The 16938-nt window shown below is 36.1% G+C and overlaps 1 long non-coding RNA gene and 1 pseudogene across 4 annotated transcripts in view; one reads left to right on the top strand and one right to left on the bottom strand.

Moving 5' to 3' along the window:
- LOC143642732 (uncharacterized) overlaps nt 1-16938 on the top strand; it is a 92596-nt gene that overhangs the window by 70706 nt on the left and 4952 nt on the right. The gene's annotated exons all lie outside the window — the stretch shown is intronic.
- LOC143690338 (coxsackievirus and adenovirus receptor homolog pseudogene) lies at nt 11638-15184 on the bottom strand (annotated as a pseudogene). The gene is made up of 2 exons (XR_013179138.1): nt 14227-15184; nt 11638-11783 (listed from the first exon to the last, which is right to left on the bottom strand). The product of XR_013179138.1 is annotated as a coxsackievirus and adenovirus receptor homolog pseudogene (transcript).

Below are 16938 nucleotides of genomic sequence, written 5' to 3'. Positions count from 1 at the left end.
CCCCAAGTTACATATCCATGAATCTGACTACAAACAGCATTTACTAAAGGTTTGATAACTGAACTAGAGCGTTGATCACTACCCAGGCCCAAAACTGACCACTTGGTGGCACACACCTGAGACAGATCAGAATAGCACTGTAAAAGCTATGAAAACTGAATTCAACTAAAAATCGAATTTCTCCACATACCTGCTCTAAAAGAAATACTAAAGGAAGTTCTTAATAAAGAAATAAAATGATATCAGAAGGAAACTTGGAACTTAAGAAATGAAGAACTGGTAAATATAATAGGCTATTTTTCTCCTCTTAAGTTATGTAAAACATGTAAGACAGTTAAAAGCAAAAATTACAACATTTTCTGATGCTGCTAGAACTTTGCCATTACCTCATCAGTACCTCAGATCTGGGGTCTCTTGTGATTCCCTTATAAGCAATAAGACTCATACTATATGACTCTGGAGATGGGCCATTTTTTTGGACTGGAAAAGTCTTCTTTCGAATCTTGAATGCCTTATAAAAAATCCAAATGTCCTGAGCCAACTTGCTGTGAGGACACCCCAAATAACTCAAAGATGACATGGAGAAACTCTGAAACTACATGAATAGAGAGTGATGTCTAGCTAGCCACCAGCTGCTCCAGCCCTCTCTGCTCCCTGCCCCAATTCGCTGTTACAGCTTTAGCCACTGCCTGACTTCACTAGCTAGTATCAGAGACCCAGACCCTCACAGATTGCAAACCCATAGAAACCAAAGATAATAATGCTACTGTTTTGATTTTATATCATTAAGTTGGAAGTGGCTTGTTACAGAGCAATTGCAAATGGAACACGTACATTAGGATTACTGGAAGAAATAAGCAAGGACTGAGAAGACCGGGAGGGAAAGAAATGAAAATAAGAGAGGTTTACACATTGGCAGTTTTTAAGGAACAAATAAGATCGCATGCCATGAGGATAATGGGTTTCTGTCTGGGTGTATGTGCTCCAGGGGTGCCAGGATGTGGGGCAAGGGATATCAGTTGGCATGCTCTACTTTGGGAACTTCAAAAAATAAGTTACCTGGAAATTCTACTTTCAGGAGGGCCCAAAAGGTCTATAAGAAGAAAGTAAAAGATTTTGGAACAGATATTAAGGTTCCTGGTACACCACAACTAATACTTCTCCCAAAAGAGTAATGAGAAAAAATTGTAAACATGGTGTCCATGTTTTTTAAGCCACCCTGACCACATTATTCTACCCAACCACAAGAGGAGGCTGGAACTGGTTTTTGGCAACTGCGCTAGGAACTTTTTTTTCTATCCTCAATCTTGTGCCTGAACCCCATTCCCTATCTACTTTTTAGTAGATATACCACAGTGACTAAGATCCCAGGCTCTAGAATGAGACAGCCTGGGTTTGAATTCTGGCTTCCTCATACACTAGATATGTGACCTTGAGAATCCAACAATCGGGAAAATCCTTGAAAACTGCAAAAAGTCAAGAGAGTTGTCCAGCATCTACATACCCAGGAAAAAGAGGACTGGAAAAGACAATTTTCAATAAGTGAGAGACTTATAGGATATAAACATTCAGGAGGTTATAAGTTTCTACAATATGAATTTCATTCTGAACCCAAAATGATAGATAGAGAACCCAGTATAGATCATGGTAATGAAGAAAAGAGAAGGGAAAATCCACTGTTTAGACAATATTGGCAGAGAAAGAGCATTTGGGGAGCCCTAGAAGTAGCCTAGACCAGTTTCATCAAAAAGGCAAGGCCCCTTATCAATCCAAACATAAACTCTATAACCAGTAAGCAGTAACTTCTCTTTCGTCCCCTTCCCCCAACCCCTAGTAACCTCTAGTCTACTTTCTGTATCCATGAGTTTACTTAGTCTAGATATTTCATATAGGTGGAAGCATACAGCATTTGGTCTTTTGTTTCTGACATTTCACTCAGGACAGTGATTTCGAGGTCCATCCATCTTGTACCATGTGTTCTAGTTTGCTAGCTGCTGGAATGCAACATACCAGAAATGGAATGGCTTTTAAAAAGGGAAATTTAATGAATTGCTAGTTTACAGTTCTAAGGCCAAGAAAATGTCCCAATTAAAACAAGTCTATAAAATGTCCAATCAAAGGCATCCCAGGAAAGATACCTTGGTTCAAGAAGGCTGATGAAGTTCAGGGTTTCTCTCTCAAGTGGAAAGGCACATGGTGAACACAGTCAGAGTTTCTCTCTCATCTGGAAAGGCAAACACAGCATCATCTGCTACCTTCTTCTCCTGGCTTCTTGTTTCATGAAGCTCCCTGGGAGGCATTTTCCTTCTTCATCTTCAAAGTGCTGGCTGATGGACTCTTGCTTTGTGGTGCTGCAGTATTCTCTGCTGTCTCTGAATTTCTAATTCTCCAAAATGTTTCCTCTTTTATAGGACTCCAGTAAACCAATCAAGACCCACCCAAATGGATGGAGACATGTCATCACCTAATCCAGTTTAACAACCACTCTTGATTAAATCTCATCTCCAGGGAGGTGATTTGATTACAGTTTCAAACATACAGTATTGAATAGGGATTATTCTGCCTTTATGAGATGGGATTTAGATTAAAACATGACTTTTCTAGGGGACATACATCCTTTCAATCCAACACAGCATGTATCAGAACTTCATTCCTTTTTATGGTTGAGTGATGTTCCATTGTGTGGATGTATCACCATTTGTTTATCCATTCATCTGTTTATCCATTCATAATGCTTTTATGAACATTGGTACATGGATGTCTGTTTGTGCCCCTGTTCTCATTTATTTGGAATATGTACTTAGCAGTGGAATTGTTGGTACATATGGTCATTCTATGTTCAACTTTTTGAGGAGGTGGAAGCTACTTTTCACTCTGGCTGCACATTTTACATTCCCAACAGTGAGTGTTCTATATCTCTTTATCCACACCAATGTTTGTTATTTTCTATTTTATTCATTCATTTACTTAATAATAGTCTCCTGAATGAGTATGAGGTGGTATCTCATTGTGGTTTTGATTTGCATTTCCATAATGACTAAAGATGTTGAACAACTTTTTTTTCCTCTTCCTTCTCTAGTATTCCCATTTCAGAGTGAAAGTGTTTATATTCAACCACAGAAGAAATAATGGGATATTAGTTTGTCAAAACTTCTAAAAACCACAAATTTGAGGCTTCACTTGCTTATTTGCTCTGGTTCTATGTTCTTTCTCTGTATTAATTCCAAGTTACCCACTGAGCAAAGGGCACTGATCTGTTCCTCAGTAAAGAAAGTGCTATGACGCACAGCTAGTTTTATAGTCAATTTGGATGTTGAACATCTTTTCATGTATGTGCTTACTGGTCATTTGTGTATTTTATTTGAAGAAATGTCTATTCATGTCCATTGCCTACTTTTAAATTGAGCTCTTTGTCTTTTGGTTTTTGAGATATAGGGATTCTTTATATATTCTGGACATTGAACCCTTGTTGGATATGTGATGTGCAACTACTTTCTCCCATTCCCATTGTTTTTTCACCTTCTTGATAATGTCCTCTAAGATACAATTAAAAGAAATTTTTGAATTAAAAAAAAAAAAGACACAAGGCCCCCATTCATCAGTAACTTGTTAATCTCCTTCCCCACTTTATCTTGTCCAGGCCTGGGCTATGAGGCACACAAGCAACCCTAGAGCCAGGCACATATCAAAAATGCAGGAGAGACCACTCAAGCATACCAGATGAGATAAATAGTATTTAGATATGCTTTCACTAAAAAAAAAAAAAATGAGTTTACTTTCTTCACAAAATGATTTTACAGGGAGTTTTCTGCTTGCCCAAGATACCACAAAAATCAAATTTTTTTTTTCTTCAAGTAACACTCATACTTAATCTCCTAGGATCCTGATAAGCAGAAGTCTGCACTACAGAACTGAGAACCTTCATTTTTAAACTATTCTTTGGGAAATAAATTCACATACTTCCCCCAGTATTAGGGATCAGTTAGTGAAAATAAACTGGATTATAGCAATAGCAATGGGTTTGAAGGGAAGTAGTTGCAACACTGACTGTCTCTAGTTGAGACAAAAACTCTAGTTTACTGAATTAAGAAACCAAGAGTCTCGGATATGCTATTCATTTACACAAAAAGGGAAAAGAAGGTCATTCTAAAACTTCTGGGTTAACAAAGAACCCTCACAAACATTTAATTACATTTCAAAGTGCAGAGATGTGAACTTTATCGAGGCAACAAATTATTAGGTAAAATAACCAATCAGAATTACAGGCTGCTGGAGGTTATAGGGCACTTTTCAATTGTAGGGAACTACAATCTCTCCTGAAATCTGACTGCCTTTAAAAGACTCCTTTCTACAAATAACTTCCAAAGAGAGGTTTATAATAATAACAGAAAACAGAACGGGATTATATATTCTTAGGGTTTTTCCAAACTGAAAAGAAAAATGAAATTGGTGCTTTTGTGAATGTCCTCGATTCGCCCCTTTATCAGAAATACCTTTATGCTTTGAACAGTGTCTGCTTCTCTGCAATTGTAGGGGAGAAAGAAATACCAATTCCTTTCAGTCTTTCTGAGATTTCTCAGAGGCAGTTAGAGAGAAAGAGGTGCGTTGAGAAGTCTAAAACTCACTAAAAAAAAGTTTTTTGTTAAAACCTTTAGTGGTAAGTTATAGAGACCCAATTGGACTAGATTAAGAAAAGGCAAAATAATTTATTATAAGGAATGGCGTTGTCTCAGAACACAAGGGCAGAGATTAAGCAGAACCTTAGCAATCAATTGGAACCAGGGCTCAGGTAGAAGAAAAACTTTTCATGCAACATAGGATCTTACAGCTTTGAAAACCCGTCAGTATCCCATACGGAAAGTAAAAAAGAAGCTCCACAGAGGGGTAGAAAGGAGAAGCTCATATAAGACAAATGCAGAAGCAAGTAAGAAAATGTTCTGATTGGCAGACATTTAGTTTTCATTTTACTTAGGGGGGTGGTCTTACAAAGTAGGGAGCAGGTTGTTGCTTAGGAATGAGAAAATTAGTTGGGCACATGTACTGGTTTGAAAGGCTGTACGAACCCTAGAAATCCTATTTCAAAAAGGCAGAATAATCCCTACTCAATACTGTATGTTTGAAACTGTAATCAGATCATCTCCCTGGAGATGTGATCTAATCATGAGTGGTTGTTAAACTGGATTAGGTGACGACATTTGGGTGGGTTTTGGTAAGTTTCTGGAGTCCTATAAAAGAGGAAATGTTTTGGAGAATGGGAGATTTGGAGACAGCAGAGAGTCCCTCAGCCAGTGCTTTGGAGATGAAGAAGGAAGATGCCTCTCAGGGAGCTTCATGAAACAAGAAACCAGAGGAGAAAACTAGCAGATGATGCCATGCTCGCCATGTGCCCTTCCACTTGAGAGAGACCCTGAACTTCATCGGCCTTCTTGAACCAAGGTATCTTTTCCTGGATGCCTTAGATTGGACATTTCTATAGACTTGTTTTAATTGGGACATTTTCTTGGCCTTAGAACTGTAAACTAGCTACTTATTAAATTCCCCCTTTTAAAAGCCATTCTGTTTCTGGTATATTGCATTCCAGCAGCTAACAAACTAGAACAGCATATGAAAGAAGAAGTTAGCTGGTGATAACTGATAAAGATCTCGCTGTATTTAAATTTGATCTTCTTGGCCAGGTGAGCACATATTGGAAATAAAAATTTGCATGGTGCTTAGCCTTCATGTTGGGCCTACTAGATTTTATTTATTGACCTGGAGCATCATAGGGAAATCAGGAGGGGCTCTCCATCCTGGGTTTCTTCTCCCCTCTAAGTCACCCTCATTCTCTCTCAGTACAGTGGCTATCTCTGTTTTCCAGTCATCAAGGTAGAAAATATCCACATCAACAACTTCTTCCCTAAGTTATATCTCCCCTTTTCAAGAGTTGAAATCTTTTAGCCAATTCCAAATAAATCTCCAAGAAAGAAATTTCTTTGGCCTAGCTTTGTGTGATGATTAGGTTCTGGTGTCAACTTGACCAGGTGATGTGCCCAGTTGTCTGGTCAGGCAAGCACTGGCCTGACTGCTGCTGCAAGAATATTTCAATGGCCGATGGATAAACTGGAAGGCTGGTGTATTAAATCATCAGTCAGTTGACTGCAGCTGTGGCTGATTTCATCTGTATTCACCTAAGGGTGTATCTCCCACAAATGATATAATTCAATCAACTGAGAACTATTAAGGAAGAAGAGAAATTCTTTTACTGCTTGTTCAGCTAGTGAAACTCTACTGTGGAATTCACCCGGACACTTCATCAGAGCTGCCAGGTTCATAACCTTCCCTACGGATTTTGGATTCTTCCACTCTCACGGTTGTGTGAGACACCTTTATAGATCTCATATTTACAGATACCTTCTGTTGGTTCTGTTTCTCTAGAGAATGCTGACTAATACAGCTAACTGAGAAATTAGGATTTAAGGGTTGATTTTGATTACTGAATCATTATATAGATATGCCTTTCTCTTTTCTGTTAATGTCAATCAGTATATTTTTGTTCAGAAATGCTGTCATGAATAGAGAAGACATAATTCTTAGCTTCAAAGAGTTTATGTTCTAGTTAGAATACACATGTACTAGGGCATAGTACAAGACACTAGCAATAAAGGAGTAAAAGTACTGGAAGAATTTTAAAAACAGATAGATAAAGAATGACTTAAGAAGACCCCATAGAAGAGATGACACTTTTAAGACCTTTAAATAAGAAAGTGGTATTTAAATAAATAGGGCTCTGATACTAGTTAAACATTTTTTAATACAATTGTACTGATATTTATTCACATACTATGTAATCATCCAAAGTGTACAATCAATGGTTCGTGGTATCATCATACAGTTGTGCATTTATTATCACAGTCAACTCTTTTTCTTTTTTACAAAAAATAACATGTATACAAAAAAGCAATACATTTCAAAACACACCACGACAATTAGTTATAGAACAGATTTCAGAGTTTGGGTTATAATTCCATAATTTTAGGTTTTTGCTCTTAGCTGTGCCAAGACACTGGAGACTAAAAGAAATATCAATATAATGATTCAGCAATCATACCCATTTGTTAAACCGTAACTTCTCTGCATAACTCCACCATCTCCTTTGATCTTTTTCCCACTCTTTAGGAGTATTTGGGCTATGCCCATTCTAACTTTTTCATGTTGAAAGGGACAACTGATAATATGGGATAGGGGGATGGAACTAGTTGGTATTCTGGAAAGGCTGTATGATGTTAAACAATGGTATGGTGCTGTTAGTCATGGTTTGAGTTATTCTTAAAAAGCTACAAATCATAGAATCATCCAAATTTACTTGTCTTTTGCACTACTTTGCTCTAATACTTCTCCAAAACTATATGTGGTCAGCTATAGGTCAGCACTCCATCTGCAACAAGGAAAGACTTTAAAAGAAAGGCAGGACAAATATATAAATTATATTTTATCTGTTAATTAACAAAACTCCAATTAATGTATAAAAGTGAAACAGAACAAAACCTCTGCTATGTCTCATTAATATAAAACAACTGCATAATATTTTTATTTTTGAAGGTAGCTTCATTTTAAAATGTTTATAAAAATTAGAGCTTAGATTGTAAACTTTAATTGTCATCTTTAAATTCTGAATTGCTTTGTTCTTTGTATAACCTAGTAGTTCCTTGGAACTTTAAGTATCTTTGTGACACCTAAGGCTCAGATTTAGTTCTCTAGCTCTGAAAGTCAGCAAAAGTCCATACAGCAACTGTTAAAAAAAAAAAAAAACTGAAAAAGATAAAACTCTGATTAAAGATGTGATGAAACTGATCTGGTTAAAACTATGATAAAACAATACACACGGTAAAAAATGATATTGTCTGTATTTTAAAGCTTTAACTTTCATGTGAGACAAAAAGAAAAATATTTATTTTGTCCAAAATTTAAATTTTCTGTAGCACACTATCTAATTTAAACTGTTTAGTCAGCTTAATTAAACAACCTAATTCAGCTTTATTTTATATAGAACCTAGAATAAGGAATAAAATCTTAATATTCTGTACAAGTTAATGTTATACTATAATGCATTTCAGAGTATTTTGGGCAGAAAATGAAAAAGTTTCTATAAAGTCCCTTGAGGGACTAGGAAAAAAAAGAATTATTAAACTTCCACACCTGGGGAATTCCTGACATTTTTTTTTAAGCAAGAGGGGCTCCCAATTTTATACATCAAGGTCTCAATCTTGAGGCTTGCCCTTATGAAACTTATTTCTGTAATAGGAAACTGAACCTGCTTATAATTAATGCCTCACAGTCATCCTCAGAGAACCTCTACTGTTACTCAAATGTGGTCTTTCTCTAAGCCAAACTCTGACATCTCCCCTATGTGGGACATAATTTCCAGGGTATAAGACTTTCATTGAGGGAAATAACTGGCCTTGGCATCATGGGACATAATGAGCCTGGCCCTGGCATCATGGATTAGCTGACCAAAAGGGAGAAAAGAAATAGCATTTCAATGGCTAAGAGATTTCAAATTGAGTTAAGAGGCTGTTTTGGAATTTACCCTTATGCAAGTTTCAGCCAGATATAGCAAACTGCCACGATATAGCAATCCCCAATCAATAGTATTCCTAGAAACCCTGAAAGATATCTTGGGCTATATAAAGTTTTACTTATAAAGTTTGTTTTTCAGAGACTTAAAACCTCCAGATTGTTTCAATACCAGAGGAACCTAGAAACACCAGATTCTCCAAGAACAACCAATTTCATCTTAATGCCCCTTTTGACAATGTCCCTTTTTAACAGTTATGCAGTTAGAAGAGTCGTCACCAGATATCCCTCAGGACTGAGAGATAATTATCAAATGAGAGGGGGAAATTGTAATTGAGAAATCATGATTTAAGTGCTGATTTTGATTACCGAATCATTGTATAGTTATTCCTTTTTACTTTCTGGTATATTGGAGTAGACAGAGGGAAATACTTGAAATCCCTAAATTATAATCCAGCTGGCTTGATCTTTGATAATGATTGCATAACCTTTATGTTCTGCCCCTGTGATTAACTAACCTTCATTTGTACTCATTTATCCAGCTTTTCAACGTTAGAGTCTTGTCATCACTAAAGACAGCCCCTAATGTTTAATTAATGAGGGGTCTTGGTCACTCCAGAGCTATCCCGCCCCAAGACCAAAGTTATGTTGATAACCAAAACTAGATCTAAACAAAATGGGCCTGCAGTAGCTTAGACTTTAGCCTACAAGTCACCAATACCTCATTATAATACTAAAAATCATGCCCATCATCACATTAAGGCCACCATTTTCTTATATACATTCTGTGACTAGACATGTAATTAATCTGCACATGCTTAATAATTAGATCACCTCCAATTACATCACGTGCCCACTGTGCTCATTATCCTAAAGCCTGCCAACTTTTAATTCTATAAAACTATCAGAATTACCAGAGTTTGGGGAGACATATTTTGGGCCAATAGGCCATCTGCTATCCTACTATGTGCCTGGTAATAAACCTTTTCTCTCTTTGAAATCCTGGTGTCTCAGGAATTGGTCATTTGAGCACATTGGATAAAATAATCCACGGCTTTTTTCTGGGTGTCCAGGATGAGTGCTACCCCTGAGAGGAGGACAGGTGTCACAGTCTGCAAAGACTATATCTTTCAGTGGATTGGGGAGGTGAGCTCCAAATTCCCAGAAAGTAGAGAAACAGTGCAACTCCCAGAAAGCTGGTGGACTGGGCACTTCAGATATTCTACAGGTGCTTCTCCAAATTATAATCAAATTCTTACAAAATAATTCTATCCCAGGTGATTGTATTTATACCTTTCCTAAGTAAAGTCACTCTCTTCCATCAAAAATATATAGTACTCCATATCAGTATATTACAGGCTTATTATCAGTACAATATTTATGATGGTTGGGAGTTTCAGGGTAGCACTGAAAGTCCCACTCAAATAAATCAGTGTTCCCATTTCAACTGAAGAGCTAGGTTCACATGTTAGTGTGTAATTCTGATCTGTAATTCTCTACTGAAAAATTAAAAGTATTTTCAAGCGAATAAGCACTGAGAATCAATGACCTTTTCTTGTTTTATGGGGACATCTATTGACTTACACAGGGCATTAGACGCAAAACACCACAACTGTTTGCAATAATAGAAAGGGAGAAAAGGGGAGAGGGAACAAGGGAGAAGGGGCATTTTTCAGTTTACCAGTGTTTGGGCATAGATGCTTGAATTTTACCAGAATGTCCTATTCTCTTGTACTCATTTCACAAATATGAAATAAAAGTCATTTAGGAAACAGTAAGCAAAAAGTTTCCGCTGTCTGTCCTTCCCATAAGTGGGAAGGTTTGGAGTTTCTCCCAGGATATGGAGAATTGGAGAGATTTGGACTGTCCAAGAAAATGACCATTTATTTATACAACCAACAGATATTTATTAAATTCCTGATATATGCTGGACACTTGATATACAATGATAAACAAAAGAGACAAATTGTATGCCCTTCCAGAGGTTACATTTTAAGGGAGGGGCAATAAATAAACATGCAAAATCATTCCAGTTGCTAATTAGCAATATAAATGAAAATAAAAGCAACATAAAAAGTGAAAAAAAAAGGGGGTACTTTCTGTGAGGCAGAAAACTGCTTTCTTGATTTTATTTCAAAAGTACATAAGGTCACAAAACTAGAGCAAATTTTTGCTTCTTAGAACAAATTTTGTTCTTACAAATTTCAAAATCTACACCCTTGAATATTTAAGAATCTTCAAATAAAAAAATCGTTTTGAAACACACTATCAAGCCTCTATTTTGCATACATGAAGTGTTAAAATATTTTTCTCAGTACTATAAGTGCATTTATCATTAAACCATAATTAGGGTAAAAATATGAGAATCAATGAATTCTAGTTCTCCTAACACTTGTGTCATTAAATAAATTAGTAGAGAACACCAAGTTCTTCTTTGATTGGAGTCTTTGGTGCCCTTGACCAAAACCAAACCTGATATTCATCGATTTTTAATTTAAAAATAGGGTACTTTATAAAACTTGATTTAATTAATTTTAATAATAAGAAGCCAGATGCAGGACATATTTGCTGGTATTCCCACCCATAAAATAAATTATCAGCCTTGCCTAAAAAGGCACAGACAGAATTATGATTTACAAATTGATTTATTATTCTTCGCTGCTTCTATAGCAATTATAAATAGAAGTTGAAGCAAGTTATGGCTATTAATAAACAAGTAATAAACAATATTGCAGAATGTGTTGCCTTTAAAAATATTAAATTTACCCATAACACTTAAACTACTAAATATAGGACCATTATAAAGACATATGCACATATATAATACATAATGTCACAAGTCATTAAAAAGTTAAAATTGTGCTAACGTTTTCTACAAAATACTCCTAAAGTGACACACCAAAGCATTAAGGACATAAAATATGGAATTTTCTGTTCGTACTGTCATCTGAAAGACCTAAACACTATACAAAAAGTATTTAGGAAAAAAACTTTGAACATTAACGTAACTTCAAATTTGTATGCCGTACACCCACAAAAAGACTTCTGAAAATAGGTATTTTAAGAAGCCCCATAATATAGAATTTTATATCCAACTTCATTTAACAGGCTCATTTTATATTAATCAAAATGTTTACTTGCCCTTTTGTGCCTGGCTTATTTCACTCCACATGACGTCTTCAAGTTCATCCATATTGTTGCATGTATCAGAACTGCATTTCTTTTTAAGGCTGAATAAAAGGACAAATATTGTATGGTCTCACTGATATGAAATAATTAGAATAAAAATGTTCATAGAGTCAGAAACTAGAATATAGACTACCAGGGACTGGGATAGGGCAGGAAATGAGGAATTAATACTTAAATTGTCCAGAATTTCTATTTGGGTTGATTGTAACATTTTGGTAATGGATGGTGGTGATAGTAGCACAATATTGTGAATGCCATTTACAGCAATGAATTAGATATGTGAATGTGATTAAAAGGGGGAAATTATAGGTCTCATATATGTTACTAGAATAAAAACTTTTTAAAAAATCGTAGGACTGTACAACACTGTGAACACAATTATAAGCAATTAACTATAATTAATAGTACAATTATAAAATGTTCTTGCATTAATTGTAACAAATATACCACACTAGTGCAAGGTATTAATAATAGGATGGTAAAAAGAAACACAGAGTCAATTCTAGTAAGTTAAGAAACTGTTCACATTGACCAACTGTGGGTCCACTTAAAATTTCTCATTTCATCATTTGCTAAGCAGTAAAATTTCTTCCCTAAATGTCAGAGCTTCCAAGTCAATGTCTGGTGAACTTTAAATCAATGAAAATTAAATCCAGATTTTACAAAGCTTAAAATGTAAATAAATAAATAATCTATATGGTCAATGGTTCGAGCGTCTTCACTTATCCCCTTCCTAAGACACAGGCAGGACCTGTTTACAGTGTAACAATTCCATGGCAGACAGCCCAAATTTGTTATTTATCTGGAATAACTGGTCAGTGTGATCTATGAGAGATTTTGCTGTTATCGTTGTTTGCTTTCTAACCGAGGAAATCACCTAAAGTGGAGTGCCAGTATCTATTGGGAGCAGCCATTCTTTTTAAAGAGCCTGGGTCAATGGGTTCAGTGAATAAAGCACAGTATGAAACCCTACATCCTTGATCTGGCTGGTCACTCTTATGCAGATTGCCATCAACCTCTAAGCCTCACATCGCTCTTTGACAAAGTCCATTCCCACAATTGCACCACTGGTTTCATCTCTGTATGCAGCTGACAGCAAGTTTCCAAAATGAATCTGATACATATTCCTTCACTTTGGTATATAAAAAAAGCTTACTATGTCCCTGTTGCCTGTAGTAGTCTATCAATCAAATATTTAAGAAATCATTTCTTAAACAAGATTTATCAATGACTCAGATATAAAATCAGTAATTTCTAAAACACTGTAGTGTTTTCTATGTTCTTAAAGATATTCTAAAAACATTTACAGCTTTCAAAGCTACAAAAACAGGAACAAACGTGTATGCATAAAAGTATTTTTGCAACGAACATCTCTTTGACTATAATGGGGTGAAGGGAATGTCATTTCATAAATTATGTGAGAAAGGCATCCTGAAATTAATGGTAGAAATTATAAAGTGCCACTTTCAGATTATAAAAATACCAATGTGGTGTGCATGTAAATTTACCAATTTCTTCACATACCATTTCATATTCAAAGTGCTACATCTTATTTAGGTTTTGTTATTTAGAAAACTATAAAAATCAACTTCAAAGAAAATACATCTTTTTTCGTTCTCAAATTTGCCTTTAATAAGAAAACTATCTTGTCCAAAAGGGGGAAGAGAGTAATGAGACAAAATTTCAGTCAAGAGTTTATCCTGGAGGTTATTCTTATGCATTATATAGATATCCCCTTTTTAGTTAATGATGTATTGGAGTGGCTAGAGGAAAGTACTTGAAGTGTAGAGTTGTGTTCCAATAGCCTTGTTTCTTGAATATGATTGTATAATGATACAGCTTTTACAATGTGACTGTGTGATTGTGAAAACCTTGCATCTGATGCTCCTTTTAACTAGGGTATGGACAGATGAGTAAAAATATATGGATAAAAAATAAACAAATAATAGGGGGAACAAAGGTTAAAATAAATTGAGTAGATGGAAATACTAGTGGTCAAAGAGATGGAGGGGTGAGGGGTATAGCATGTATAGGAGTTTTTACTTTTTTTTCTTATATTTCTTTTTTCTGGAGTGATGCAAATGTAAAAAAAAATGATCATGGTGATGAATACACAACTATGTGATGACATTGTGAGCCATTGATGGTATACCATGTGTGAAATGTTTTGTTAAGAATGTTTACGTTTGTATGTTGTGTCATTAATAAAAATATTTCTTAAAAAATTTTGCCTTTAGATACTTGACTACCATTATTGTTTCAATGTAAGTAAACAAAATTTTTTGAAGTAAATGTCTTACAGTTTCTGGCTAACTACTTTTTGATATATTTTGGGACAGGCAACAAAATTAAGAACAGAATAGGCTTACATTATCCAGCAAAGAAAAGACACAAGGAAAGCATAGATGAAAGTTATGGAGACTCTATACTACAGACACATACTTGCTCTGTGCTAGAATCACTAGAGGCACCAGACACACCTACCTAGTGGAGGGGCAGCTAACAGTGAGTGGGGAAGTCGGACTCTGAGGAGTGCAAAGTCTTTGTTCCATACTGTACTTGGTTATAGGGAGCCTCCCATATTGGAAGGAGACATGGATCCTAGGGATGAATGAATACTGTAGCTCCTGGGAATGGACGTACCACTTTTTGGAGGAGGCACATCTTTCCTGATATCATGATGAACTTCCTGTTCATCTATTTTTCTTCTCTGCACTTCTTACAACAGCAAAAGATTAAGACCAATGAGCAAGCAAAGTTCCTATAAAGACTCCCACCATTGTTCCATCTGCATTTGAAGGAGGAACAACATTCAGCTGCAGCAGGTGCTGATCAGAACCCATTCTTTTTTTATTGTACAACTGTATGTCCCAGAGTACTCAGTTGTGCCTTCTTTCCCCCAAGATACAATGGGTGAAGTCTTTTCTGCTCACCATGAAGTGGGTATTTTCTGAGTTAGAAATTTTTGCCATTCATACTGTAATGGAAGTGAAGCTTCTTTTAGTTCATATTTTAAGTCATTTCCAGTTTTTTGTGACGTATCAACATAACATCTTGGACCCAAGGGCATAGCAAGAACTTTCAGCAGAACATTATTTCTAATACCAGGAGTTTTTCACTTTGCACAGTTATGCGCCAATATAACATATGTAACATTTATTGATGCATCACCAGATTTGAAATCACAGCTTGTAAAATGTACTCATCTTTTAGCTGTTGTCTGAAGTCATCATAAAGTTTGTCTCCAGAATAGAAAATAACCTCTTGGTCCACCTTCTGATTATCAGTTGGCGATCGCAGCCGCTCAATGTCTAGTCCTTGGTCATGTGGACTAGAATAAATTTGCATGGCAAACAGGCAGTTTCTCCTTTAATCGCTTCAATGATCATTTCAGGAGAGTTAGACGCAAACTTCTGGTGAAATCTGCGACTCCGCACCGGAGAAAGAAGAGAAGAGAAAGAACACGGTGGCCGCCGGATCAAAGAGGGCGGCCGGCGGTTGGGAGACGGCTCACCACCTTGGGGTTTAGTCTCCCGGTCGCCCCGGGGTTTGCGACTGGCTGGGGCTGCTGTCAGCTACACCTGTGCGTCCCCACCGCCCCCACCCCAGCGCGGCAGGTGAGCCAAATCAGGCAGCTGCGGACTGGGCCGTACTTCTTTCCGGCGGCCTGAGCTCATTCGCCAGCTGTGCAGCGTTTTAAATCAATCCGGCACCGCGCAAGGCCCCCTCCCCACTTTCTCCAACCGCCGCTCCCAAGCCTGAGCCCAGGGTCCTGTCCTTTTTTTTTTCAGGAAAATTAATTTAATGTCTCTGAACTTTCTAGCATACATGATTTAAAAAGAAAAAAAAAGCCCACAGTTTTTTTAAAGAGCCTTTGTTCATTTACTAATATTTTCTAATTATTGATAATTAAACTCATAGAACTTTAGGTCTTATAAAGAGAACACAGACCGACATAATTTACACAGGTTTATATAAGTGCTGTAAATTTCCCTAGATGGAACACTTACATGTCAAGAATCCACAAAACCTAAAAGGATGCTTTTAAATTCTGGGGTTTTTCAATAAAGCCAGCTTCTATTATGTTAAATAAATGTTCTCTTAGAATCACAGGCATTTAAAAGATGGCCTCGTTTTTCCTTTTGTTAAAATGGAAACAGTGATTCGCCTAAGATGATACAGCTGTTAGTGGTAGACTCTGGCCTAAATCTTGGTTTCCAACTTCAAGTTCATTTTTTTCAACCCTCTATCCCCTGCTGCCGCCATTTAAACACTTCTGGTAAAAGCATAAAATGTTCATACCATAGCAGGTATCACAAACAAATGTACCTTATGTTATAAATAAATGTTCCGTAAGACACTGAATGAATCACATTTTGGAACTCAAATCAAACTACAAATTTTAGGCATGTTTTCTATTTTACAGGAAATCAGAAGTTAAGTTCCTCTCTGTCCCTCTTTCTCCTATAAAATAACCCCCCCAATTTATCTGTTTCATAAACTGTATGTTATATAGGGCAGCAAGGCACACTTACAATGTAAAAATCAAATGTTAAAATCCTCCTTTCAGATATAAGGTAGGGTCTATAGAGAGTGATTTTCGAATGTCTACACAAGACTTTTCCAAATGAAGAGCAGGGTAACAGCATGGGTTTTTTCATGTCTTGAGACAACATATCATTTATTCTTATGCTGCACCTCCAGAGGGTTCACTTTGACCAGGTAGAGATCAGAAAAAAACAGATGATAACATGATGCAAGATGATTTGACTCTCAAATTTAAAATGAAAGTTTCTAGTGGGTTTTTTCCCTTCTTTTTTTTTGACAATGCTGTACATTTTAGCTTCCAAATGAGTACAATTTGTACAAAGGGCTGGAAACTAAACATTATAGGTATTACAGAGAGTTGAAAGGAACCAGTTCACTTGATTTTAAATCTGTGATTCATCACTCATAAAAGAAGATGTCTTTTAAAGTGTAATAAAATATATTTTAAAAAAACAAACTGAGAAACTTTGTAGATGTTAAATAATATTACTAGAAGTAAAACAGGCCTGCTGACTTGTAAACACTTTAAAATAAAACTTTTCTGAAATCATAATGTGGCCATCACTGGGCAAACTATAATGATGCATTAAAAACTATAAAATGATTTCCAGATGAAAATTTAGAGAAGATTAAAACAAACAAAAATAG

This window comes from Tamandua tetradactyla, chromosome 7, assembly GCF_023851605.1.
Source record: "Tamandua tetradactyla isolate mTamTet1 chromosome 7, mTamTet1.pri, whole genome shotgun sequence".
Taxonomy (NCBI): Eukaryota; Metazoa; Chordata; class Mammalia; order Pilosa; family Myrmecophagidae; genus Tamandua; species Tamandua tetradactyla.
The sequence above is the reverse complement of the archived record's forward strand: the minus strand, read 5'-3'. Positions and strand labels throughout refer to the sequence as shown.